The sequence below is a fragment of the Gopherus evgoodei genome, chromosome 2 (genome assembly GCF_007399415.2).
Source record: "Gopherus evgoodei ecotype Sinaloan lineage chromosome 2, rGopEvg1_v1.p, whole genome shotgun sequence".
In the NCBI taxonomy this organism is placed as follows: domain Eukaryota; kingdom Metazoa; phylum Chordata; order Testudines; family Testudinidae; genus Gopherus; species Gopherus evgoodei.
Genome location: NC_044323.1, coordinates 186,427,771 through 186,455,437, shown reverse-complemented (window position 1 = coordinate 186,455,437; position 27,667 = coordinate 186,427,771). Strand labels below are relative to the sequence as shown.

Here is a 27,667-nt window from a genome sequence, read left to right as displayed (position 1 = left end):
AAGTACACAAAACCTCAAAAGAACACTCCAACTTAGCTAAAATGAATCAATGACATTCAGTATGACCCACAGCCAGAAACCAAAGCAAATCAAAAGCTGAAACCACCCTTCTTCTCCAGCAGCTCACCACCCTCACAATCCTCTATCATGTTCAAAAGCCTGCAAAAAAAACTAAGATTTGCCGTGTGCCCTGATGGTCCTTAAATTCAAGCTATTTCTGACCATCAGGTGAATTCCAGAGTGGCAGAGCCCCCAAAGAGAGTGCTTTGTCAGCAGTCCCCCCTTTTTGTTTGTACCAACTGGGCTTCAGCTTGAAATGCGTCTGATGATCTGAACCAGGGGAGCGAGGCTGTATTCTAATGTCTTTAGCCTGCATGACAGAAATAAAACATCTCCACCTAGATTTCTCCTCCTGTTGTTGGCTTTATTGCTGCGAAGGGCTGGGTGCTTCCTACAAGGTGCTGAGTACCTTCAGCTCCCAGTGAAGTTAGTCGGAGCAGAACTGCTTAGTTCCTACTGAGATCAAGCCCTTTGGTGCTAGATTTCTGTGTAGACAGATGCCAGAGAGAAAGTCAATCAAACACCGTTTAAACTCCATGTAATGTAACAGTATGGCAACAGCAGCAGAACGTGCTTTACATAATTTCCAAAGTTATCAAGACATTATCAAAAAAGCTTCAGACAGACGAGGCGCTGTAGTAATCTGTAGAAAGACTCAGATTCATGTTAGTGAGGCCTCAAAGCTGTTGGCCTAAAATAGAAAATGCCATACAGACCTCATAACTTAATCCTCCATATTCATTACAAAATCTGGCCCATATCTCTGTTTGCGTTACTCAGACAAATAACCCCTATAACTCAGCTGCTCTACTCACATAAGATGAGAAGGATTAGACTCAAATTCCTGAGAAGTCTGCAATATCCATTTATATTTTTGTCCTCAAATCACTGAATCAAACAAGTCCTACAGTGTCAGTATGCTCCTGTTTCACTAAAACAATTGCTAAATTATTTGCCATCAGTCTTCATGTTGAATCACTACATAAGGAAAAAATTCCATGTACACATTACACATATTGGATAAATGGCCCTTCAGACAAGAATCAGGTTTTATTTTTGCTATAATAAATATTAAGGATTTGTCACTTACTTCACATGCATTTCAGTTATAGTCAAACAATAGAGCTGCCTGGCATGATGTTTCTGTTTTAATGAATCCAAATCATCATTCCGCTACCATCTCAAAACTCCCATATGTTTCAGCAATGAACAGAGTTAGAATCATCTAAATGTAGTAGTATTGTGCAAGAAGGAAGTTAATCAACTTCTTCTTTCACGAGGCAAAAAATAATAAAAAATTGATATAAATAACTTAGCTCTTCCTTGGATGACCTTAGCTTATTCAGGAACTCCTGGCCCCAACATATACCAGCTATTTCATGTAAATGTAACCCAGTAGAAAGGGTCTATTAAAATGATTAAGGATTCATTGTATGCATTATCCCACAATTTTTGAAATAGGAAAATCCCACTGACTTTCACAGTTGCTGTGCAAGTATAAAAGACAATCTTCAATCCTTAATTGACAGGAATTTGAATATATTTATATTTTATTACATATCTAATACTGTAAATAAGTAACATAGGATAGTTAATACCAAGGCATTACATTAAAATGTAATGCAATGGTACTAATAAAAGTTTGTACTCTGAACAGTGTTTTAATTTGACATGTCATTTTCATTGTAAGGTGCATAAATCAGGTTTATTGTTCTCAGCATGTGATACAAATTTTAGGGTCTGTATTTTACCGTTTTGACTCCATCTACTTACTCAGCTCAAAAGTCTATTGAAGTTAGAGTTTTCTTGAATAAGAACTACATTAAACCCAAGTAAATGATCCAATCACTGAGCTATGGGATATTCTTATGTGGGTCTCCCTCAGTCTCTCCGATTCAGGTGTTCCACTTACATTTAAATTCAATGAAATAATTGAATAATTAAATATTAATTGGGCTCATAAGTGCCAACTTCCCCGCTTTCTCCTGGGTGCTCAACCCACCCTCAGCCCTGCCCCCATCCCACCCCTTCCATGTGGCTCTACCCCTGCCCCACCTCTTCCCACCCCTGCTCTGCCCCCATTCCAACCCCTTCCCCAAATCCCTGCTCCAGCCCCGCCTCTTCCCCTGAGTGTGCTGCTTTCCTGCTCCTCCCCTCCCTCCTGGAGCTTGCTCATGCCGCCAAACAGCTGTTTAAGCAGAGGAGGAGGTGGGGGGGGAGCTTTGCTGCCGGTGGGTGCAGACCACCCACTAATTTTTTCCTGTGGGTGCTCCAGCCCTGGAGTTGGTGCCTGTGATTGGACTAGAGAGAGTGAGAATCATCCAGTGGTTAGAACACTCACCTGAAAGGTGGCAGATCCCTGTTCAAATCCCATCTCATCAGGCAGAGGGAAAACTTGAACCTCCTGCATTATAAGTACCTTAAGTAGCCCAACCAATGGGCTAAAGGTTATAAGTAGGTTTGATATTCCCCACTCCCCCAATAATTTCAATGGATAATACTGATGTTTATTTTTAAGCATTTTTTAAAAAATGTTTAATCTAATTAAATTTTCACAGTTGCAGGAAATTATGGGGGGAATCAGACACTTATTTAATGACAGTAGACACTGATATTCAGAAAGTTAAAAAAGTTTATAACCATTTAAAACACAAATTGTCAACCTCACATGCCAAAATATACAAAGCAGATAGCCTTCAGTCAAACTCCTTTTTCTTACTCTGCTTATTGTAAATTTCAATTATCAATAGAAATATTTTTTCATCAGTTTGTGTGTGTACTGTGAAATTGACTTTATTGAGATTTGCCAATTTGAAAATCTAATTTTTCCAAGCCTAGTTTGAAGGGAGGTCTCCGCTGGCTGTTTTGTGTGGTGTTAAGGAGACTCTGAGCATACCTACCAGACTGGGTTCTGTACATGAGTTAGGCAGAGGAGCCCCTATCTTCCCAGCTCATGGATCACTTTGGGGCATAGACAAGAGCTATGAACCCGGACAGCTAAAGGGAGGCAGCAGCGTGCATGCCCAGAGGCAGGAACATAGGCGCTTAGGGAACTTTTATTGCAAAAACTTAGGAGCCGAGTGACTTTAGGCACCTACAGGGTTGGGTGGTAGCTGAGCAGGAGTTTTGTGGACCGCAGTGGCACCTAAAACAGGACTTAGGCTCCTAACTCACAGATGTAGGGACCTATGTCCCTTTTTGAATCCAGGCCTTAAGTCATTTTTCATGCTCTTAGGCCCACTGATGTCAACAGGACTGCTCACATGACTAAGGGCTCCTCACATAGCGGTTTCTCTGACTGAGCCCCAGTAGTGTAAGGAAAGCTTTACAATGAACTGAGTTTTGCACAACTCCAATTTAAATACACTTTTCACAGCATTGTGAAAAAACAGGCTGCGTATGTCAATAACTTGTACTGCTATTTCTTTGGCTCATCATCTTCACAATGCTTAACAATTTTTACTTACAGTATTTTAATAAAGATTTTAAGGGCCTGATTCAAATTCGATTGACGTCAGTGGGATTTGAATCAGGTCCTTAAGCACCTTTCAAAATGTATTTATTGGTTCAGTAATATATTCCATTCTGGAATGACTTGATGCATTTCCAGTCTTGTGCTACCTGTCCTCTCTTCATAGCTCATGTTTCCCTCCCTGGGCTCCTCATCCAATCTCAATGTCTGCCCCCTACTCTTCACCAGTTTCTTTGCCCAGGCAATGCCAGTTCTCCCCTTGGTCCCTGGCTCATCGTTTGATCTATTCCACTTCCTCCACCCTACTTGATGCATTTCCAGTCTTGTGCTACCCGTCCTCTCTTCATAGCTCATGTTTCCCTCCCTGGGCTCCTCATCCAATCTCAGTGTCTGCCCCCTACTCTTCACCAGTCTCTTTGCCCAGGCAATGCCAGTTCTCCCCTTGATCCCTGGCTCATCGTTTGATCTATTCCACTTCCTCCACCCCACTGGTTCTCAGTCCTAGTCTCTCCCTTGGCTCCTCATCCAATTTCAGTCTGCTCATGACCTATCACCTTCCCAAACCATTTTCTTCTCAGACTCCTAGTCTCCTGGATGACCCAGTCCCAGTCACCCACCACCCCCGGCTTCCAGTTTCCTTGTCCAGCCAGTCCTAATCTCCCTCCAGCCTAACTCCCAGTTTCCATCCTCACCTCTGTCAGCCTCTCCTTTCTCAGACTTCTTGTCCCAATCAATACCCCCACAGGTCCAATTCTTGTCCCCTCTTCATTCAGATCAGGCAGGTTTCTTATCGCTGCTGTTTGACCCAGTAGTGGGGTTACTGAGAGCACAAGGAGGACAGTCTCCCTGCTCACGGGTAAGGTGCCCAGACCTAGCATGATCTGCAGTGTCCCAGGGCTGAAATGTCGTGGAAAGTCCTAATCAGCCCCACGCTTGAGCATGCCCAGGATGGATGGAATCTTCATGGAATTTAGCTGCTCCAATCTAAGAAATCTTTACTGAACATGTGCCAGCTAGGGTTGCCAGCTGACCAGGTTGCTAAAAGTCAGTTGGCCGCAGTGGCCGGCTCTGTGCAGCTCCAGGAAGCTGCCAGCATATCCCTCCAGCTCCTAGGTGCAGATGTGGCCAGGGGGGGCTCTGTGCACTGCCTCTGCCTGTGGCGCAGACACCACCCCAAGCATTGGCTCCGCAGCGCCCATTGGCTGGGAACCCCCACAGATTCCCCACAGGGAAACCCCTTGCCCCAGCCCTGAGCTCCCTCCTGCATCCAAACTCTCTCCCAGAGCCTGCACCTCCTCCCACACCCCAGCCCTGTGCCCCAGCTCAGAACCCCTTCCCGCACCCAAACTTCCTCTCAGAGCCCACACCTCCTCATACACTCCTTCCCACAGCTGAACCCCTCAGCCTCAGGGCAGAGCCCCCACCTGCACCCCAAACTCCTTATCCCCAGCCCCAGCCCGGAGCCCTCACCCGCTCTCACTCCTGCCCCAGCCCAGTGAAAATGGAGTGAGTGAGGGCAGGGGAGAGCGCGTGACGGAGGGAGGGGGGATGGAGTGAGCAGGGGTAGGGCCGTGGAGCAGGGACGGAGCCTCGTGGTGGGGCAGGGGATGGGGCACAGGTGTTTAGTTTTTTGCAATCAGAAAGTTGGCAACCATAGTGCCAACTTGATTTTTCAGAGGCTTGTAATTTGGTCAAATTTGGGCAGATTTTCATGGGATGGCAAAAGGTACATCTCTGGCACAAATCCCCTGCCAAATTTCAAGACCCTGCTGCAAAGCATGGGGACAGCTGAGCTTTTCAAAGAAAAGGTCTCAAGAACTTTTAACATGGGCAAAATAACAGAATCATAGAAATGCAGGGCTGGAACTGAGGTCATCTAGTCCAGTCCCGTGCACAGAGGCAGGACTAAGTATTATCTACACCATCCTTGACAGGTGTTTGTCTAACCTGTTCTTAAAAATCTCCAATGACAGAGATTCCACAACATTCCTGGATAATTTGTTCCAGTGCTTTACTACCCTTATAGTAAGGCAGTTTTTTCTAATGTCTAATCTAACTCTTGCTTACTGCGATTTAAGTCCATTGCTACTTGTCCTGTCCTCAGTGATTAAGGAGAACAGTTTATCACATTCCTCTTTATAAACTTTTATGTATTTCAGGACTGTTATCATGTCCCCTCTCAGTTGTCTCCAGACTAAACAAATCCAGTTTTTTCAACCTTTCCTTGTAGGTCATCTTTTCTAGATCTAGATTTTCTAGAATAATTTTTGTTGCTTTGTCCATATCTTTCCTCAAGTCCCACTCAGAACTGGACACTACTCTAGTACATATTTTCCCCTAACGTTGTTCTCAGAAACAGCTGAGTTATTCTTGTTGAAATTTTCCAGAAATGATAAGCATGAGGCACACACCCAGCATGGAAAATTTAAACTCAAAAGTTTAGTAATGTTATAAGTAACTGATAGGGTCTTATAGTGGGAATTACTGAGCAACTTTAATGATTGGCAGTGCTACCTGCTCTGTGTATAATAAGTATGATAAATACAAATGAAGTCATCATTTAAACTTCTCTTAAAGGATAGCATGAGCACACAATTTCTAGCAATATTTAATTAAGACACAATTCTCCATCCTTAAAGGCATTTCTTGGATTCAAGAAAAAAAATTATACTGATTTGGATATGAGTGGTTTCTTAATATACGAATGAGATTTGCTGTTTAACTACAATACTTTTTGCTCATTTTTACAGGATTAGATTTTTTGCCAAATTTGGGACCAGAAAAAAATTTCCACCTCATCCCCATGGCTTGGATTGTGGTTGGTCCTTTCACTTCCTCTGGATCAACAAAGATGGGATCATCAGGTAGGCATACCTCATTCAGAAGTTTTCTTTCATTTGCTAGGTGCTATACTAAAAGAAAATTGAAAATCTGTATTTTTGACCTAGTTTTCATCCTGCTCTAGAATATGCATTCAGTACTTCAGAGAACAGCAAACCATTTCTAAATATCAGCATTCCAGCCTCAGTTAAAAAATTACTAATAATGCTATTAACTATAGAGGAAAAAAAATCTGCATTGTATCTTCAGGTCAGTTTTCTAAAAGCCTGATGTAATTCTATTATCTATTTTCAACTAAGTAATTCCTCACTTAACATTGTAGTTATGTTCCTGAAAAATGCTACTTTAAGTGAAACGATGTTAAGTGAATCCAATTTCCCCATAACAGTTAATGTAAATAATGGGGGTTAGGTTCCAGGGAATTTTTTTTCGCCAGACAAAAGACTATTTATGTGTATACACATATACACACAAACACACACATATATACACAGTATAAGTTTTAAACAATTTAATACCATACACAGCAATGATGATTGTGAGGTTGGTTGAGGTGGTGGAGTCAGAGGGTGGAAGAGGGTGGGATATTTCCCAGGGAATGCCTTATTGCTAAATGATGAATTAACATTCGGCTGAGCCCTCAAGGGTTAACATGACCAAGTGGAAAAGATAGGACAAGAACACACCAAAAATTAAAAATAACTAACAAGTGGCGATATAAGAGAAATTCCTCATTAATATCTTGTCCACTAACATATACTTATTCGGACAATAAATAAGTTGTTCTTGCACAGAGAACCCCAAACATATTTCACAGTCCAAGTAAATTTGGAGCAGTTGCCAATAAAATGACATCTGAAAGTGTAGAAAAAACTGTGAGTTTATAAAAATGATCAAAGATCCCAATTAATCATATCAGCATAGCATATAATCATAATACTTGGCATATATATAGCCCCTCAATATGAGGCTCTTAAAGTGCTTTACAAATATTAATTAAGCCACTGTAAACAACTATAGGAGATAGATAAATATCTCCATTTTACTGTTTGGAAAACAGGTGCAGAAAGATTAAACGACTTACCCAAAGTTATACAAGAGTTCTGTGGCAAAGTGGGCACAGGTCTCCTGACGTATTTTAACCACAAGACCCTCTGGATTGAGGTATAAATGGAGAGAAGAGAGATGCCATTTGTACCTTGGGAGTACGACTAAAAACTCAGACTTTCAACACTTGTGGAAGAGCAACTATCTCAGAAGTACAGGCAAGACAAACCCTAATTAACCTCTGAGGACTTACAAACATATTTTTCTGTTAAATTATTTTATATAAAATTAACAGCAAATAGATTTCAAGAAGATTGAAAAATGAGCTTCACCTGCTACTGATTTTCTTCCTCGTTGCAAAGTCTATTGTTTGATATGGCAAGAAATAAGCTGTTAACCATAATGCAAATTAATGCATGACTAGAAGGGGACATATTTAATCATCAAAAGGGCATTGATCAGTAGTTGTTCATCTGAAAACAATTCCATTCCTGTGCTTGTGCAATTTTACATGTCATGAGGCACTTAATATGAGCTCTGTAAATGTAGTCCTCGTTATCTAAATCCACATTCTTATGACTAAATTTTCTGCACACCTCCAGAAATTCATCCAAAGTATTTGAGAGCACACCAATATTTCACATGACAGTTAACTGTGTGCAGATACACTCGGGCATGTTTTTAAACACTTGCTGAAATGCTGACATTTATCAACATATTGGGCAATTTTGATGATATCCCTAAATGAGGACCTCAGCTGCATCTTGCTATTGGCTAATTTACATTCTATGCCGGTTAAGAACGTGAACCCTTTTCAGGAAAACTTTCTGGGCCAGAAGTTATCTCTTGGGAAAAATAATTCTTGTCCTTAAATAAGCATGGCATATGCATTGAGATCTGCTGATAAAAATCACTATATAAGAGCTAGGAATTATTATTGTTATTGAAGTGGGGGTTGGGAAGGAATGCACTTAGAGCTTTTCTCCTATATGCTCCCCAGGCAAGGGTCTGGGATAAATCCATCCATCCCTCTGCACTTGAGGGGGGTCCTAGACAACTACTCCTATGCACAATCCACGCCAGAGGGGACAGGAAAGAGAACCAAGTCTCTTTCCCTAGCTCATTTTCACACTGATCAATGTAGCTGACCAGACACTCAGAGAGGGAGGTTCCCCCTCCCCCCTCCAAATCATTTTCACTTTGCTATTTACATGTTTTATTTTTCAGGATAATGTGAAGTATGTTATTACCAACTGCTAATAGAATATTTGGTAAAGATCTTAAAGTTGCAGTTTCTTCCAAATGATGTTGTAAATCATCAATATAGGAATATATATATAATTTATAATGAATATATAGATTGTGTGTGTGTGTATATGTGTGTGTTTACTTAATATTCAGTATGTCATTATAGAATACATATATAATTGTTATATTTTGTTTTCAAAATAATTTGTGGTTTCTTTATATTTTGAGATTCCTGAAGAATCTAAAAACAGTTTTTATTCTCCTTTGCCATGTTTTTTTCTCTGTTTGCTTCATTGACCCAAGAATCTGGTCTTGTTCTCAAATAATGGCAATTCCTTAAATAGTACAGTGCTGTGATGTATTTTCAAATGTTTCAAGAGCAGAAAAATATAAAGAGTCCCCATAGTGCTATGTGATCCATAGTTTTTATCTATCAACTGGGGAAATATTAGTTTTCAAAGGAATAGATTATGAGTGCACAAGAAAACCTTAAAACTTTGTTTGAATTTTGATTCTGTAGGCTAAGCCACAGCACAATCTCAGAAAAATTTTACGTTTATGGAATTTGCTTCCCTTAATTTTTTCTTGGCTTTTTTTTTTTTATAGCTTTCCTGAATCTTGGGTTGTTTTTCTCATATATTAGGTTTGCCTTGCTCTTCCTAATACTCAGATTCTGTCTTCCTGTGGTAATTATTATTTTTGCCACTGTTTCCTGATGCTATTTCAGCTTAACAGCACATACCTAGTCAGACAGACATTCTTCTTGCATCCCATTCAGTTTCTATCTGCCTCCTGTTTGTGTGTTCTAGGATTCTGATGTCATAACAATCTAGAACAGACAGTCAGTAACTGAAAGAGCAGAGCAGGACAAAAATAAATGCAATAGAAAGTGAATTGTATAGAAACAGAGAAAACAAAAAATACTTGCTCCTAGCTGCTAAAAAATAATTTGGTACCTATTTATCAAGCTAAATTGTTTTCTTATTGCAAAACTGAAAAGAATTACAGAGGTCATTTACACACAGTTGACTCTTGCTTGAACAATTTTTCTAATGTATTATGCACAAACATGATTTTCTTTCTGTTGTTCTTCTACCTTATGTTTTCAGAAAACAAAACAGCTATTTTGGACAGTACAAGGACAAAACCATTTTTCCATTCATGCTTAATTTCCTCTACATCCCATTTACATTTTCCCAGGGCTCAGATGGTAGTGCATTCTTGGAACACATTCCATCTTGTGTTTTTGGAAGATTCCCTATTCAAGATTACAGTGCTCTGAGGCATCTACTACTATTTATTGTTCTTTCCCTCCCCTAAATAGTGTGGTTATTGGGTTGGGTTGGGAAATTGAGATAATCTTCTTAGCATATGCAAATCCAGAGCATGCCGATGACACATTAATACCCAAATGCACAAATTAAAAATAAAAGGATATAAGCATAACTTCTAAAAATTATTAGGGAAGAAAACCTCCAGCAAGCCGTAACCTGTTTACTAATAGTGCACTTAATGCATTTAGTTCACAATGTGCTCACTGCAATTGAATGTGGTGGGTCTTTGTCAGGCTGCCTGAAGGAAAAAGGGTCATTGCTCTGCAAGGGGCCTTTCTGCAATTAGGTTATAGTGGGCGTAGGATGCGAGAACTTACCTGAATACATCAAGGGAGGAACAGGAAGTGGCCAGGCAGGGTGGGGGACACTACCCCTCTAGATGCCCATGGAAGGAAGGTATTTAAATCTCTAGCAGTTCTGGAGAAGTCCTGTGTCTCAGCAATCATGGGGTAGCAACATGCACTCTCCGACCTGGGATCAGAGGAGAATTTTGTTTTCCCAGTGCTCTGCTATCCGCACTGTGCTAGTTGCCTTTTTCTTTAGGGCTTAGGAAGGAATTTTTCCCTTCCCCTCAGATTGGCAAAAGTGGGGTGGGTTTTTTTTCCCCTTCTCACCACAGCAAATCAGGGACCCGGTGGGGTAGGGAAAGAAATTGGGTCAAGTGGTTGCAACGTAGTAGTTAGCAGGTGTCCAGTGCCATACTCATTCCAGAGAGGTTATATGGTTCTCTGATAAACAGCATTTGAGGGGGATTTAGGGCATCCCCTAAGGAATTGGAGGAAGAGGTTTGGGGCTCCTAACTCCTAGTACAGTGGGGACATAACTTACCCCTTTTTTTCAGCCCCCTTAACCCTCATATAAGGGCAGGGTGGCAGGGCCCCAGCCTGTTTTCCAGGTTGGGAAAGGCTGACACCAGCCTAAATAGCTGGAAAAAAAATGATGACCTGCACTGTTGAATTTATTATAGGGTATTCCCAGTAAGTGAATAATGTTGTGGCCTAATTATACCATCCGTGCTTCTTGTCTTTGTTATGATGTGGCCAGGACAAGGTACACACAAATGGGATGTTTATGTGCCTAATCACAATATTTCTATTCTCTTGCAGTAGTATGGAGGCATGATAGCCACTATGTAGTTAAGGCTGGAAAAGCCATTCTATTCTAAAACTTGGTTGACGCATATTGTCACTTTCACAAAAATTCCTGATGGACTGAAATTTCTTATCTCAGTGGTTCATTTTTTGGTAAAATTAAAAAGTCAGTCCAGCACTTTCCAAATTATAAAATGATGAGGAAAAGACTGCATTTCCCTGCTTTTTGCTCCAGTTTGCAACCTTTTGTTGTGTTGCATAGCCCAAAAACTATTTGGTTTCCAGATATACCACATGCTTGTTCCTCAATGAGGACAAGTACTTTTGATATGTTTCAAGAAATTTGGTTCATAAGTTTTTCACATGGAGATGAGACAGAACTAAAGTTGAATGTAGAATAGCCTTGACAAAATGTACCTCTTTCTGGGTACATATTCCCTCTCTCTGGTTACAAACAAAACAAGGCCCAGTGTTTGCAGAAGTAGCTAATTAGGTCTGTGGAATAAGACACATTTAAATTCCCAGGTGCCACTCATACACCAGTGAAGGCAGTGCGCACTGAAGAAGTGGAAAAAGACTTGATACCCAAACAGCAGTAGGAAAGTAACCTGCACTTTCTAGGTAATATCATGCACATGATAGAAGCAGATACAGATCTGATTGGAAGAAAGGTGCTAACGGGGAAAAGGAAGAAAAACAAACAGAAAATATACTTTTCTGCTTTTTCAGATGCTGGGGCAGGTTCTTCAAGATGTTTGAAACAGCAATGTGTCAAAGCGCTCTACAATAGCCTAAATCTTTTAGGGAGTGACTAATGCTTAAGTTTTTCTATACTATTGCTAGATGCGCAGAGATGTATAAAATCAGACTGCTGTATATGTATAATAGCAGAGAACAGAGAGCTATTCTGTTGGTAAACACTTTAGTGAAAACTTCTTGTTTGTGTTAAAGAGGAAGGTAAGAGGCACACAGTTCCAGTTTTTACTTTCTGGGTGAAATAAATTACTGTAGCCTTGTTAAAAGTAAGTGGTAGAGCTTTTTTGTTTGTTTGTAGTTGTGTATTTTCTGTAAACAGAACAATGGGATTAGAAAATTTCTTACAGAAGTGGATGGAGTAGCCATTAGAACCTGCAACTTTAACAGATTGTTGCTATTTAATAGCTTCTTGGATTTCATTCAAAATTACGGCATTCTGAAAAGAGTATGGTATATTTTCTGTTAATGTGGGGAATTTTAACTCCTGTAAGAACCCCTTGGTGTCAGTAGGACTCTGCTTCTCTTCAGGAATATACACCTTCTTATAGAAATTCAGGCTAATTTTATTAGTAAATTGGTAACTAGTTTTATCTAATATCCTACCTTGACTGTTGCTATAATACTTTTGATGTTGAGCTGTATATGAATTGCTAGCTAATTTGCCAAATTTGTTGGTAAGCTTGAAGGACATCTGTTTCTTATAATTATAAGGTGGTATTTTGCTTTTTCAGATAAAAGAAGGTCCACTTCATTTTTTAATATGGGTTACCTGTTCAAGAGTTTAAGGTGAGAGTATTAAATGTTGACTTCCTACAGCTCTTTTAATGGTTTTTCTACTTTGTCTTTAGGGAATATGTCTTGATTTGAGAGGCATGGGCTATTATAATACTAAGCAGGTAAGTGTCATATGGTGACTTAAGGGATGTGGGAAAACCTCAATTTAAAATATAAAGCTCAGTTTGAAAGGCCGTATGTTTAAAATTAGCCCTAAAGTCTCTGATTTAAATAAATCAAGCATATGCAAATAGTATAAATGAGTTGGTACTCATGTCAGAAGATATTATTTCCCTTGATCTTGGTTCATTAGCTTGTGAGAGATATTTGGGACAAATATAAACAAATAACTTTCACAGACCTCCATTTTACCAGAGGAGTAAACAATCCCAAGCTAAAACTGAATGACTTTCTTGCGTTATCAATTTGACAAGAGTTGCCTTAAGACGACACCTTTTCCTACCTCCCACCCCTTCTGCTTTGCTAGTTAAGTCAGTAACTGTGTATTTGTCAAGCTGAAGCTTTCACTGAAGCTGTCTCATTAGTCTCTTTTCTTTAGGACATGTTAGACTTATTCTACAGTGCTAAAACAGAGGACTTTGCAAAATACTTACACAAAGTTACTTGTCATGTAACAACTGAAAGGTGCAAAAGTATATTATATTACTACTTTTAATTAGATAAAAGTGTAATGATGATTGAGAGAATACACTACAGAATCAGTCACATTGCTTAAAGCACTACTGGAAAGCACTCATAAAACTATTGGAGTAAGGGCATTACAAGTATATATACAAAACAGAAGTAGAAAAGAAGCACTGTAGAGGCAAGAATGATGATTTTCACAACGAAATTGTAAACAAGATGGTCACTTATATATTATAATTAGAATGATCTTTGCTAATAAAGCTAATGTATAAAATTATTGATATACTACTGTAAATCACTGGCTTTCCAAAGCAGAGAAATGAATTTTCAGTGCAAAGTAGTGAACCACCTTACAATAATTATGAAAAAGAAAATTAAAGGAGAATTCTTATATAAAATAATTCTTTCCCCCCTCCTGCAGCTTTTGCTGACAAGCACTCTGTGAATGAATTTTTTAAATGCAGCACTAGACAGATTTTTCAGGGTAAGAAAGCTTTATTACTTATGGAAATGGGAAGTTGATTGGCTAATGCAGGGGTCGGCAACCTTTCAGAAGTGGTGTGCCGAGTCTTCATTTATTCACTCTAATTTTGCGTGCCAGAAATAAATTTTAACGTTTTTAGACGGTCTCTTTCTATAAGTCTATAATATAAAACTAAACTATTGTTGTATGTAAAGTAAATAAGATTTTTAAAATGTTTAAGAAGCTTCATTTAAAATTAAATTAAAATGCAGAGCCCCCCAGACCAGTGGTCAGGACCCGGGCAGTGTGAGTGCCACTGAAAATCAGCCCGCGTGCTATAGGTTGCCTACCCCTGGGCTAATGAGTTGATAGTACAAACATTAGGCTTTTTGTTTGGCATCTATATATGCTGAAACATACGGAGGGTATTTTCTGGTAGGTAAACTGGAAAGAGATTTTTCTAGTCATTTTGCTTTCAGTTCACAATTTTGTGTCTCTTTTGAATATACCCAGGGTGGCTCTGCTGTGGGAAATTTACAAAAGATAGCACAGAGCTGATGATGCAGAGATGAGAAGTTTTTGGTGTGGAAATATAGAGAGTAAAGCCCAAAACTCGAGTGCCTAAAAAATTAGACCCGTAAATCTATATTTGAACACCTGAATAAATGTCCTGATTCTCAGAGGTGCTGAAGACCCATAGCTCCCACAAAAATCAGCGAGAGCTGTAGTTACTCAGCACAACTGAAAATTAGGACATTTACTTAGGTGCCTGTGGGCCTCATCTTTTTACACTTACACCTTTGAGGATCTTTGTGCTTTAAAGGAGTCCCATGGAAATTAGGGGACTTGTCACATGAATAATTGCTCATGGGCAGAAGTGTTTGCAGGATCAGGGACTAAATAGAAATTTAGGTGCCTAACCTTAGGTAGCAAAGCTTGACAATTTTGGCATGCTTGCATTAGACTCTGAATATTCTAGGTGAGATATTTAGGTAGTGATGAGGTGTGAAAACCATTTTTATTACTACTATATGTAATAAAATGTAAGAGGGTTTTTTTTTAATTTGGTCAATAATAAAAATAAACCCTGCAATTTTATTTTGCAATCTTTTTATAATGAAAAAGTCATAAACCAGCACAGAACAGGTTAATCAATTATAAGGACAGGAAAGTTTTGGGCACCACTATATATTTTTACAAGATAGGGTGGTGGTGGAACATAGATAGATAAATAAAGAATACTGAACAAAAATAGACTGTACTACACTGAGGGATATTGTGATTTGTATGAGGAGTTTTAAGTGGAAAAGCTACTGCTCAGGGCTGGTGGTAGGAAGTGGAAGAGGCAGGCTAGTGATGGAGATTTGTGCAGCCTATCAGGGCCCCTAATATCAGAGTTTGTGATAACAGTAAAGTAAATAATAAATAAGCAAGTTCCACTATATAAACACCTTCCATATAGTCTCAAAATGGCTGACTTGCAGGGGTGATATAGTTGTTGTCAAATGAATATATCTGATAGTACAGGTAAAAGTTGGTAATTCTCTTTTAGGTGTGTGATCCACCTGGTGGTGGGAGTCAAAGCTCTCTCCCCCCCTCCCCACCCCTCCAACTTCCTTCTGGCATGTTGCCCTGTTTTCTTATGAATGATCTCATTACAAGAGAAATAACCAGATGTCTCAGCAGGATTGTTTTCATAATGCTACTATAGTCTGTGCTTACCCAGGGTCATCATGCTTTCCTTTACATTATAGTATTTGTTTTTCCTTCTTTTGGACTTCAGCTGAATGTGCTATCCTTCTGTATTAGATTTTTATTTAAAAAACAAAGGCTATTGCAAATCATTGAGGGAGGAGAGGCTGCTTTCCTCAGAGCGCCCTGTCTGCAGGGCCAGATGAGGAGGCACAGAATATGAGGACAGATTGCGTGGGGCACATGGGGCTGCTGGAAGGGTCATAGACTGGGGTACAGAAGGGCTAGTGGGGAGAGGGACAGACTGTAGAGGGGTACAGGAACTAGTGGGGTGACAGCATTGAGCCAGAAGCTGAATGGGAAGAGGGGTGCAGAACAGATGGAGGTGGCAGAGTGGGGGTGCAGAGCCACATGGGGAGGGGGAGGGTGCATGGATACACAGGGATGGGGCAGATGTGCCTGACTGAATGGAAGAAGCTAGGGGTCAGCCAGGGTCTGCACGGGGGAGGCTCCCAAACTCCCTAACAATCCCCCTCCCCCCCAAAAAAAAACAACAAAAAAGAATCTGTTCCATATTTCGGCCACTCACACCCAACCACCCTCTAGGTTCACTCCCAGGTTTCTGCCCAGCAATTACTTCTGTCTCCTTCAGCTCCTCCATTAGCCCTGATTCCCCAAAGCCTTTGCACTGCTTCTCAGGGGTGCAGGAAATGAGTTTCTGTACTGTAGTTTAAATGAATTATTACTCCAAGTTCTGTATTAATATGCCTACTAAGGAATCTGTATGTTAAAAAACATTTCCTGAATCTTTTTTGGTGTCAGTATTGTTACAGACATACCTGCTGATAGGTATTTTGAAATAAATTAACAAAACAATTGAAACTGGCATAATTATACAGTGTTATTTTGACAAATAATTTTTGCAGAATTTTAAAATATTGTACGCTGAATTTAATTTTTTGGCGCAGAATTCCCTTAGGAATAAGATGTGTTGCTAAGTAACTCATCTTGCGACCTAAAATATCTGAGGAAATATATATTTGTCACGTGAGAAAAGACTTCAACTCTGCATTTCCTTCTCTCCATGGCTCCTCTTCCTCCACCCTAGTGGTAATGTTTGGGCCTTCAGCCAAGTTCCCAAAGTGTTGCCTGAACTTTTGGCCTGATACTCAAACAGTACTCATGTTTCACCTCTCAGAGCTCTGAGGGGGCAGCATTACTGAAGATATATCACCATTTTAAAAAACCCAAACTGTAGCTCTTGAGAGAAGTAGGAGCCTATATTTAAAACACGGAAGACTGTATCAGTATTGTTATGAAAGGGCATAGCAGAGTGATACTAGGAGTGAAGATCCTTTCCAGGGTACTCTCAAACCAGAAAACAGTTCAAACTTTAGGAATTGAATTAATTGTCCACAAAAGGGGCATAATGGGCTAGAAAGAAGACTGGGATGGGTACATATAAGAAAAAGATTAAAAAGGCTGGAAGAATGAACGCTCACTAGGAGTCAGGAAGTCCTAAATTCTAATTCCAGCCTTGCCACTAACTAAATTGTTAAGCCTTTGGGCAATTTTTTCCACTTTTCTCGGTTAGGTTCCTCATCTGTTTTTTGTAAAGTGTGGGTGAGGCAATATTATTACTAATTTATCTACCTCACAGGAATGTTTTAAGGATTCATTAGCTAATTTGTGTACAGTGCTTTCAACATGTAAGACACTAAATGCCTCATTCTGAGGCTGATTTATACTGTCTTGGTAGTGCTAAGGGCCCTTTAGCACTGCCAGAGGAGTGTGAAGTGGCATTAGTGTAAATAGGAATCTGGCCCTAAATATGCTAGGTATTATTATCTGAGGTGAAATGAGCAAAACCATTCTTCTTGTTGGTATCGGCACAGCAGCTCAAGTGCCAGAAACACAGATCCCAAACATTAACAGTTATTTTAAATTACATATTGCTAATAGAAAATCTATTCTTTAATAAGAGCATGGAGTCAGCAGACAATATATGCATATTCCGCGTTGAGCCATTTTGCTATGCTTCAGCACATCCAAGGTGTACATATACTGGCTGTTCAATGTACACCCTGTGGTGTGTTATTGCTTACCTAAGGCCTAATACTGCATGACCTTGTTGTTTCTGTTATGTTTTCTCTTCTAGGAAAGTAAGTTTACTCATTCTGTATTGTGCCAAACCACATAATCTGAAAAGGACTATTGTGGCTCCAGTTGGAAAAGACCTCACTTGGCTTCAGCCATCACTGGGAAAGCACTATAGTCTTTTATTATTTTAACTGGCCAAATGCCCTTTTTCCCCACATTAGCAGCCTCCCTATGATGCTTGTAACCTTGATATTATTTTCACTTTTACGCTAAATTTCACCAGATGAAAGATATAAACCCTCAAATTTCAAAAGAAAAAAATAGCATGTTTTGTTAACTCCATATTTTAGAAACAAAGCCTGTGAAAATTATAACCTATGTCTGCTGGCTGCAATTGTGTTCAGTAAAGCCATCTTGCCAGCTGTTCTCATTGGCAAAAGGAAACATAATATTTTGGTATCTTTAATTTGTCCATTCCAGAGGAGAGTTTTGCTTGTGTCATCATTTAAACCATACATGCTAACATCAGTCTGGCAAACATAACACTTTATACAGACTCAGTTTTGGACAGTAGCACTATGATGTTGCAATAAAGCAGTTTTAGAATATTAAATCCAACTTAAATTGTTTTCCTGAGTGTAGATTACTGCAGGTGTTCTGCATGGCTCTGCTGAAAAAAGTGTTTTCTATTTGTTCTAATTAAAATCCTAAAGTAGATATAAAAACAAACAGGATTGTCTTAGGGCCTGATCCTGCCTTCGTGGGAGTTGAGGGTGCTCATCATCTGTAAGGACTGAGCCTTTAGTGACATGCCTTTTGGTGTGATCTCAAATGACATTCAGTGCCCATAGCTCCATCTGAGGTGACCAACAAACAGCAACTCTTATTATCAGGCCTTAGAGAGAAAAAAGTATAGTGTTGTGGCTTGTGCATAAAACTCAGGGGCATGAAACCTGGAGTTCCATGAGCTGTCAGGCCATTTTTTAACAAAATCACAAAGCAAATAAGAAAAGAACCATTTAAGTGTATTTATTCTTAAGGCAAGATGACAGGATTTACAATATGCATATGCCCTTCTGTTGCCTGACTGCTTGAGCTGTTATTGATTATTCTGATTGTACTGATTATTGTAAAGAATCCTTATTGAGGTTGCAGGAATAAACCATCCCGCTGTGTAGAAAGAATAGTAAATATGGCAGGCGACCAGCTTGGCTTAACAGTGAAATTGTTGCTGATCTTAAACACAAAAAAGAAGCTTGCAAGAAGTGGAATATTGGATAAGTGACCAGGCAGGAGTATAAAAATATTGCTCAGGCATGCAGGAATGAAATCAGGAAGGCCAAATCACACTTGGAGTTGCAGATAGCAAGGGATGTTAAGAGTAATAAGAAGGGTTTCTTCAGGTATGTTAGCAACAAGAAGAAAGTCAAGGAAAGTGTGGGCCCCTTACTGAATGAGGGAGGCAACCTAGTGACAGAGGTTGTGGAGAAAGCTAATGTACTCAGTGCTTTTTTTACCTCTGTCTTCCCAAACAAGGTCAGCTCCCAAACTACTGCACTGAGCAGCACAGCATGGGGAGGAGGTGACCAACCCTCTGTGGAAAAAGGATTGGTTCAGGACTATTTAGGAAAGCTGGATGAGCACAAGTCCATGGGTCTGGATGTGCTGAATCCGAGGGTGCTAAAGGAGTTGGTGGATGTGACTGCAGAGCCACTGGCCATTATCTTTGAAAACTCATGGCAATCCGGGGAGGTCCCGGATGACTGGAAAAAGGGCAATGTAGTGCCCATCTTTGAAAAAGGGAAGGAGGAAGATTCGGGGAACTGCAAGCCAGTCAGCCTCACCCCAGTCCCTGGAAAAATCATGGAGCAGGGCCTCAAGGAATCAAATTTGAAGCACTTAGAGGAGAGGAAAGTTATCAGGAACAGTAAGCATGGATTCACCAAGAGCAAGCCATGCCTGACTAACCTAATTACCTTCTATGATGAGATAACTGGCTCTGTGGATGAGGGGAAAGCAGTGGACATGTTATTCCTTGACTTTAGCAAAGCTTTTGATACGGTCTCCCACAGTATTCTTGCTGGCAAGTTATAGAAGTATGGGCTGGATGAATAGACTATAAGATGGAGAGAAAGCTGGCTAGATCATCAGGCTAAACAGGTAGTGATCAATGGCTCCATGTCTACTTGGCAGCCGGTATCAAGCTGAGTGCTCCAAGGGTCGGTCCCGGGGCTGGTTTTGTTCAATATCTTCATTAATGATCTGGAGGATGGCGTGGATTGCACTATCAGCAAGTTTGCAGATGACACTGAACTGGGAGGAATGGTAGATATGCTGGAGGGTAGGGATAGCATACAAAGGGGCCTAGACAAATTAGAGGATTGGGCCAAAAGAAATCTGATGAGGTTCAACAAGGACAAGTGCAGAGTGATGCACTTAGGACGGAAGAATCCCATGCACTGTACAGACTAGGGACCGAAAGGTTAGGCAGCAGTTCTGCAGAAAAGGACCTAGGGGTTACAGTTGACAAGAAGCTGGATATGAGTCGACAGTGTGCCCTTGTTGCCAAGAAGGCTAATGGCATTTTGGGCTGTATAAGTAAGGGCATTGCCAGCAGATCGAGAGACATGATCATTCCCCTCTGTTTGACATTGGTGAGGCCTCATCTGGTTAGGATGATTTAGTTGGGGATTGGTCCTGCTTTGAGCAGGGGGGTTGAACTAGATGACCTCCTGAGGTCCCTTCCAACACCCTGATATTCTATAATTTTATGATTTAGAACCCCAATTGATAAAAGTAATTGGACCCTTGAGCTTTGACAGGTTCCAGCTCTCTGTTTGGGAACCCCCATGTTCACAGCAGTGACTCTCACACTGAGGGCAAAGCAGAGTTCTTAATAATTGTATTAACACTGTTAGTAAAAGCACAAATCTGCCAATCCAAAAGAGAATGTAGCTCTAGTGTAATATTAGTTTGACATTCCATGTCATCCCATGCACATACTCACACAATTCTTGTGGAGACCTAGAGGTGAGAAGACAAGTGGTAGTCCATGTGCGTCCTATCCTGTGTCTAGCATGCCAAGAAAGTCCAATAAGGAAGGTCTACTACTCACATGGTGGTTGGTCCTGATGGCTTTCATGAATATTCAGAGCCAAGCTTCCCTGACAGGGCTAGCTCTCAAGAGGTCTGCTCTCTTTTCCAGTCAGCCATCACTGAGCTGGGTTCTTCCTCGTATTGCCTCTCTCCAGGCTCTCACAGAGAAGGCAGGGTAAGGCTGATTGCAGCGACAGACTCACGTTAACCCCTTCAGACCCAGTGTGGGGTTGGTACACCCCACCACACTTTTCAGGTGGGCTCTGCACTAAAGTCTTAAGAAAAAGATTGAGTCTGCAGGTTTTTTTAGTTCCTTGCAGCTTTTAAGGATTGTGCCTTATCCTTTAAAAAATAAAATAGAAAGTTTGACTGAAATAACGTTTTATTCCAAGTTTCTGCTTGCCCTTAGGTACTGTATGGACTCCATCAAGACGAGAACTGGAGAAGAGGAAATTGGCCTTATTAAATACATGTAGTTTTTGCATCCTTTTCATTGTTTCACCACTATGTTTGCAGGAATCCCAAACACCCTTAGGCTTGAGTGTTGGTGACCATTTTGAGATGTCAGTTAGCGGTTGTTACTATTTGTATATGTTCCAGTATGCTTTTATACCATGACCACAATATCCTCTGCAGTGCTGATGTAGAGTCAGATCTTACAGTCCATTAAAGCACAGAATATCACAGAACCACTATAGTAGCTCCTGTGTCACCTCTCACAACCCCAGGATTGGCAGGATGCAAATCCACTTTTCCATACATCTGTTGTGAGCTGTGCCAAGTTTTTGAATTTAGCAAATTGTTTTTCACTGCAGCGTTTTTTAACCCTCTAAATCATATGAAAACATTTTCTCCTTCTTCAGGCTCTGAGTCCTCCATGTGACAATCCCTTCGCTGAAATTAGCTTCCTTGATGAAGTGCTGGAGTCCTGCGGGGCTCAGCTGAATATTTCAGTGCTGGGAATGTAGGTAAGTCCATAGAATAAAGCTTCAGAAAACTAGAAACCCACTTTCAAAAGTGGCAAATATATTTTGGCAGTTTTGATACCGGTCAGTATCCTGAGTTCACTCTGCATGATCTGAGAGCCCCCTCTCCCCCCCTGCCTTGTGTGTCTATTACAATGGCACCCAGCAGCTCCATCCAGGAGTGAGGGCCTCAGTGTAGCAGGCCCTGTAAGAGAGAGTCCTTGCCCCCAAATAGCTTGATGGGTAGTAAGCTATGTAAATTCCACCCAACCACGTGCTGTGTTTGAAGGAAAGGGTGTATTACCCCACTTAAGTTAATCAGATGTAATGTGCTTTTGTCGCTTTAAAGGAGCAATGAACCTTATTATTTCTGAGCTGTCCAGGACAGCTGCTGGGGTAAGAGCTGCTGAAGCACACAGGGAGTGACTTCTATGCTTGTAAGCTGGTTCTAAGTGTCCCAGGCTGGGAGCTACAGCAGCAAAACATTGTAAGGCACCTAGGGTTACAGGGAATGTGGTGGCAACCCCTCACTGGTCTGGATTGCACCGCATACCCTGTGATAGACCCATCCTCTACCCAGCTATGACTATCCAGGAGATCTATGGTACCCAGTGCCTGGGGATCCCTATCCTAGGCACTCCAGATCCATACGTGAATCCTAACCAGCCCTCTCTTTTCCTAGCTGACACTAGCTAGCTCCATTAGAGCACACAGAGGAAGAAATTGAACTGGATCTACCAGTGCCGACAGTTCCGATAGGCATGTCATCCTCCTCACCCAATGAGGCAATCGCCCAATCCCTGCCTGATGATCACAGGCAATACCAAGAGCTCTTGCAGAGGGTATTGACTGAACTCTAGATCCCACTCAGGGAGGTCCATGATACTCAGCAGAGGCTCCTGGACATCTTGCAGCCTTCTGGTGCCAGCCAGGTGGCCCTCCCAGTAAATAAGGTCATCGTTGCACTAGCCAGGACAGTTGGACATACACTTACTAACTGTGCCCACCATTTTCAAAGAGGGCTGAAAGGTGATGATACTTTGTACCAGATAAAAAGTCAGAGTCTGCACCCAACTCCCTAGTAGGGCAAGCAGCCACAGAGAGAGCCAGGCTACAGCACCCTCAAGGAAACCTCTGCAGACAAAGGCACTAAATGCCTAGACTTTCTAGGGAGGAAGGTATTTTCGTCTACTGACCTTCAGTTTAGTATTGCTAACTAACAGACCTGTTAGCAAAATATGATTTTACAAACTATTCCAAATTCCTAGAGTTCAAAGACAAACTCCCTTAGGAGGACAGGTCCCAATGGCAAACCGGTAGCCATGACCTCTTTTCAACCTGCAATGGATGTAGCTGATAACATGTCTAGTGCTATACCTAAGGCCAGTAGCAGATTAGCCCCGGGGGTTGAATTGGGCAAGCCCTCATGCCCCAACAGGAATACCAGGGGAAAGGGGCAGATTGGTGGCAGAAAGGGTAGAGAGGGGCTCCCACTTGCTCTGGCTCAGAGGCCCCACACAACCCTAATCTGCCCCTGGCTATGGCAATAGTTATGAGGTGTGAATCTTGGCTTAACTCACTGTGTTTCCCAGGGAGGTCTAGAGTACCACAGAGGCCTTGCCCTTTGACAAGTCCAGTCGCTTCATAGATTCATAGACTCTAGGACTGGAAGGGACCTCGAGAGGTCATCGAGTCCAGTCCCCTGCCCTCATGGCAGGACCAAATATTGTCTAGACCATCCCTAACAGACATTTATCTAACCTACTCTTAAATATCTCCAGAGATGGAGATTCCACAACTTCCCTAGGCAATCTATTCCAGTGTTTAACTACCCTGACAGTTAGAAACTTTTTCCTAATGTCCAACCTAAATCTCCCTTGCTGCAGTTTAAGCCCATTGCTTCTTGTTCTATCATTGGAGGCTAAGGTGAACAAGTTTTCTCCCTCCTCCTAATGACACACTTTTAGATACCTGAAAACTGCTATCATGTCCCCTCTCAGTCTTCTCTTTTCCAAACTAAACAAACCCAATTCCTTCAGCCTTCCTTCATAGGTCATGTTCTCAAGACCTTTAATCATTCTTGTTGCTCTTCTCTGGACCCTCTCCAATTTCTCCACATCTTTCTTGAAATGCGGTGCCCAGAACTGGACACAATACTCCAGTTGAGGCCTGACCAGCGCAGAGTAAAGCGGAAGAATGACTTCTCGTGTCTTGTTTACAACACACCTGTTAATGCATCCCAGAATCACGTTTGCTTTTTTTGCAACAGTATCACACTGTTGACTCATATTAAGCTTGTGGTCTACTATGACCCCTAGATCTCTTTCTGCCATACTCCTTCCTAGACAGTCTCTTCCCATTCTGTATGTGTGAAACTGATTGTTCCTTCCTAAGTGAAGCCCTTTGCATTTATCTTTATTGAATTTGATCCTGTTTACCTCAGACCATTTCTCCAATTTGTCCAGATCATTTTGGATATTCAGTTAGAAGACTGATGAGTAGATACACGTGGTAAAAGACTCCAGGACAATTCTCTGGGCATTCATACCCCAGTTCCAAAGAGAACACAGCACAAGCAGGTGTATAAATCAAGACCTTTTCCTCAGCCATTCTACCACCAGAGCCCTTATGAACCACTGCCCAAATGCCACGGGGTACAAAGACCGAGGTTTGCAGCTTTCTCAACTGCAGCTGCTCAACACCACTCACCAACCAGCTTTTGCCAGGATGCCTGAGAACCCTCATGCATGGCATCTCTTAGGGTCTCCCAAACTTTTTGTGACCACTTCGCCTTTTTCACCCAGAACTAGAGGACATTAACAACAGATAGGTTATACCGGATATAGTTTATTCTGTTTACATCAAGTGCTTCTCACAGTCCTTCTTCAAAGACCACTCTCATGAAGAAATCTTCCCTCAGGAGGTGGACTCTATCTTTTGGCAAGGGGCTATAGAGAAAGTGCCACCCCAACTTCAAGAAAAAGGGGTTGGTTCCCCATATTTCATAGTTCTTAGGAAAAAGAGCATGGAGACCCATTCTTGACTTTTGTCAGCTAAGTATCTTTATGCACAAATCAAAATTCCACATGGTTACTGTCTCATTCCAGGTGTGATCCAATCCAGTGAGGCATTGTGTTACCACCTGCCCTGCAACCTTGGGTGCCTCATACTGCTTTGTAGTTGTAGCCCTCATGCTGGACTGCTTGCAAACAGCATGCAGGTCACACCCTGAGTGTCTGTGTATAGCTACAGAAATGGTCCAGCAGCTCTGCCTGTACCACACCAGCCACACTCTGGCCTTGGTTACTACCTTCAAGGTAGGGTGACCAGATAGCAAATATGAAAAATCAGGACAGGGGGATGGGGGTAATAGGAGCCTATATAGGAAAAAGACCCCAACATTGGGACTGTCCCTATAAAATCAGGACATCTGGTCACCCTACTTCAGGGTAGCCCCAATACACTCCCGAATTTTCCCCCAAATGTGTGTTCTGCACTGTCCAGCCTTCTCCTGGGCAGTTCAGGTATTTAGGTCCATTCCACGTTTAAGGGGTCAATATGCAACACTTTTAACTGGAATTACCCCCAACAGTTCAGTTTAAACACAACAATGGATTAGTTTTGATTAAAAAAATAAAACAAGTTTATTTAACTACAGAGGGCTAGATTCTAGGTGAGTACAAGTACAAGGTATTAAAGTCAGAAATGGTTACAAGAGAAAAAGATAAAATACATTCTAGTTACTGAAGTGTAAACTAAACTTGGTTCAAGGTAAAATCCTTACATTTTGGTTAGCAATGTTGCTAACCAAATTTACCTGTTAGGATCCCTTCCAAAGTCAAAAGGCTGGTTCATTCCTTTGTTGTCTTAGAGAGAGAAAGGCAAAAACACCGCAGGCTATATTTCTCTCACTTTTATAGTCCAGTCATCCTTTGAAATGCATCTTCCTGAAGGTTAGCCCTAGATAAAATTCCTTCCAGCTGTAAGGACGGACTCGAAGTCTCATGGTGAAAGAGGTTCCTTGGTATTTGCTTGCTAAAATGCAATTTGATTTGTTCTGCCCCACTTCATTGTCAAAGAAAGGCCACTTGAGTGGTGAGTGCCAGTCAACTGATGGCACCTGGCTAGAGGCATCAGCTTGTCCTTTATCTTTGAGAAACTGGTTTACCCCCTCTTGCTGTCTCAAGGGCCCTGTTTACTACTTATATGTAAGTTGAGGTGTAAACACATTTCTTTGTTTAGGATAGAACTGCTTAACAACTTATGCCTAGTCAGGGCTATCTGGGTTTCAACATGTGCTATCATCATCATACATGGGAAATTCATAACTTTATATATAATGTTGCGACACACGTCACCATGATGTTATTAAGCAGTGAGTTATTAGTTTTCATATGATACCTTACAAGGCATATTTTGTACAAAGATTACTACAATAGTGTGTGGGGTGTATATACGGGGTGCATTCGGTTACAGTTGTATTGGCTTCAGTTATTCTATTTCCCTGGAGAGGTGCATATGATTTGTGGTTCTCGACTTGAAAGATGCTTACTTTCATGTTGACATTAACCCATCCTACAGAAGGTTCTTCAAATTTCTGTTAGGACAAGACCACCACCCGTTCAGAGTACTTCCATTCAGCCTGGTAAAAGCACCCAGGGTCTTCATAAAGATTAGGTCATGTACGTGACCTTCTCCTGGCATCCTTGGGAATCTGTATAAACAGAGAAAAGTCTCCTCTGACTCCCATAAAAAACAGATTTCATGGGAGCAACTCTAGACTCAGACTCAGCAAAGGCCGACCTCTCTATGGAGGGATTCCAGGCATCGAACAGCCTGATAGAACAAATCATCCTCAGACCTTGAACCACAGTCAAGGTCTGTCTTTCCCTACTAGGCCACATGGCTTCATCGACCTATATCGGGGTCGGCAACCTTTCGGAAGTGGTGTGCCGAGTCTTCATTTATTCACTCTAATTTAAGGTTTCGCGTGCCAGTAATACATTTTAACATTTTCAGGAGGTCTCTTTCTATAAATCTATAATATATAACTAAACTGTTGTTGTTTGTAAAGTAAATAAGGCTTTAAAAATGTTTAAGAAGCTTCATTTAAAATTAAATTAAAATGCAGAGCCCCCGGACTGGTGGCCAGGACCCAGGCAGTGTAAGTGCCACTGAAAATCAGCTCGCGTACCGCCTTCGGCACCCGTGCCATAGGTTGCCTACCCCGACCTATATAATACCATTTGCCAGATTTCACCTCCATTACGTACAGGGCTAGCTCCAATCTGTTTACTTACTAGACAAAGACAATATCAAGGTAACACTCATGATCATGGTTTCTCTTGTTCACTGGATGTACCTGGAACACACCTTTTCCTTTCAGCCACACATGATGCGACCATAATCATGGATGCATCCCTCACAGGATGGGGAACACACAAGGGCTACGCAAGGCACATGGAGGCAAGGATGCCTATTGCTCTCCTAGAACTAAGGGCAGTCTGTAGTGCAATCCTCCCAGTTACTCTGATCTGTCATAGTCACTCAATGGCTGAAAACATGACGATTGTCTTCTATGTAAAAAACAAGGCAGAACACAATCTCCTCTTCTCTGAATAGAGGCATGTGACAGGATGGACTGGCCCTGAGGCCCCCTGTTGGAAGCCTTGCAGCCGTGCCACACCCTGCTCCAGAAAAGGGAAGTGGAGAGGTCCTCCAAGCTGCATAGAGCAGCTGTGTGGGACACAGCCAATCAAGGCCCAGCAGGTTCATATAAAAAGAGCTGCAGGGCCAGAGTGAGTTCAGTCTGCTGGCAGGGATTGGGGCAGCAAAAGGTGCTCCTGGCTGGCTGCAGTAGCTAAACTGAGATTGACCTAACTAGAGAGCTGGGGTCAGAAGACTAAAGGATGAGTAAAGAGCTTCCAGGGAGGAAGTCCTGGGGGTGCTGCTCTACCCCAGAGCAAGAATCTTCACCCGTAAGCTGGGCAACTAGAGTATTGAGATAAGCCCTGTTGGTCAGTGTAGCGGGGTGGTTACCTGCTCCTGCCCTGAGGGGTTTAAAACAGCCCAGGAGCAGG

At 41.5% G+C, this 27,667-nt stretch overlaps 1 long non-coding RNA gene across 2 annotated transcripts in view; it reads left to right on the top strand.

The window, feature by feature from the left end:
- LOC115646559 overlaps nucleotides 1-27,667 on the top strand; it is a 40,784-nt gene that overhangs the window by 6,539 nt on the left and 6,578 nt on the right. For both annotated transcript variants that reach the window (XR_003999060.1, XR_003999059.1), the window contains exons 2-4: nucleotides 6,283-6,396; nucleotides 12,698-12,745; nucleotides 21,486-21,590. This is a non-coding gene — a long non-coding RNA (uncharacterized LOC115646559). The remainder of the gene's footprint in view (nucleotides 1-6,282; nucleotides 6,397-12,697; nucleotides 12,746-21,485; nucleotides 21,591-27,667) is intronic.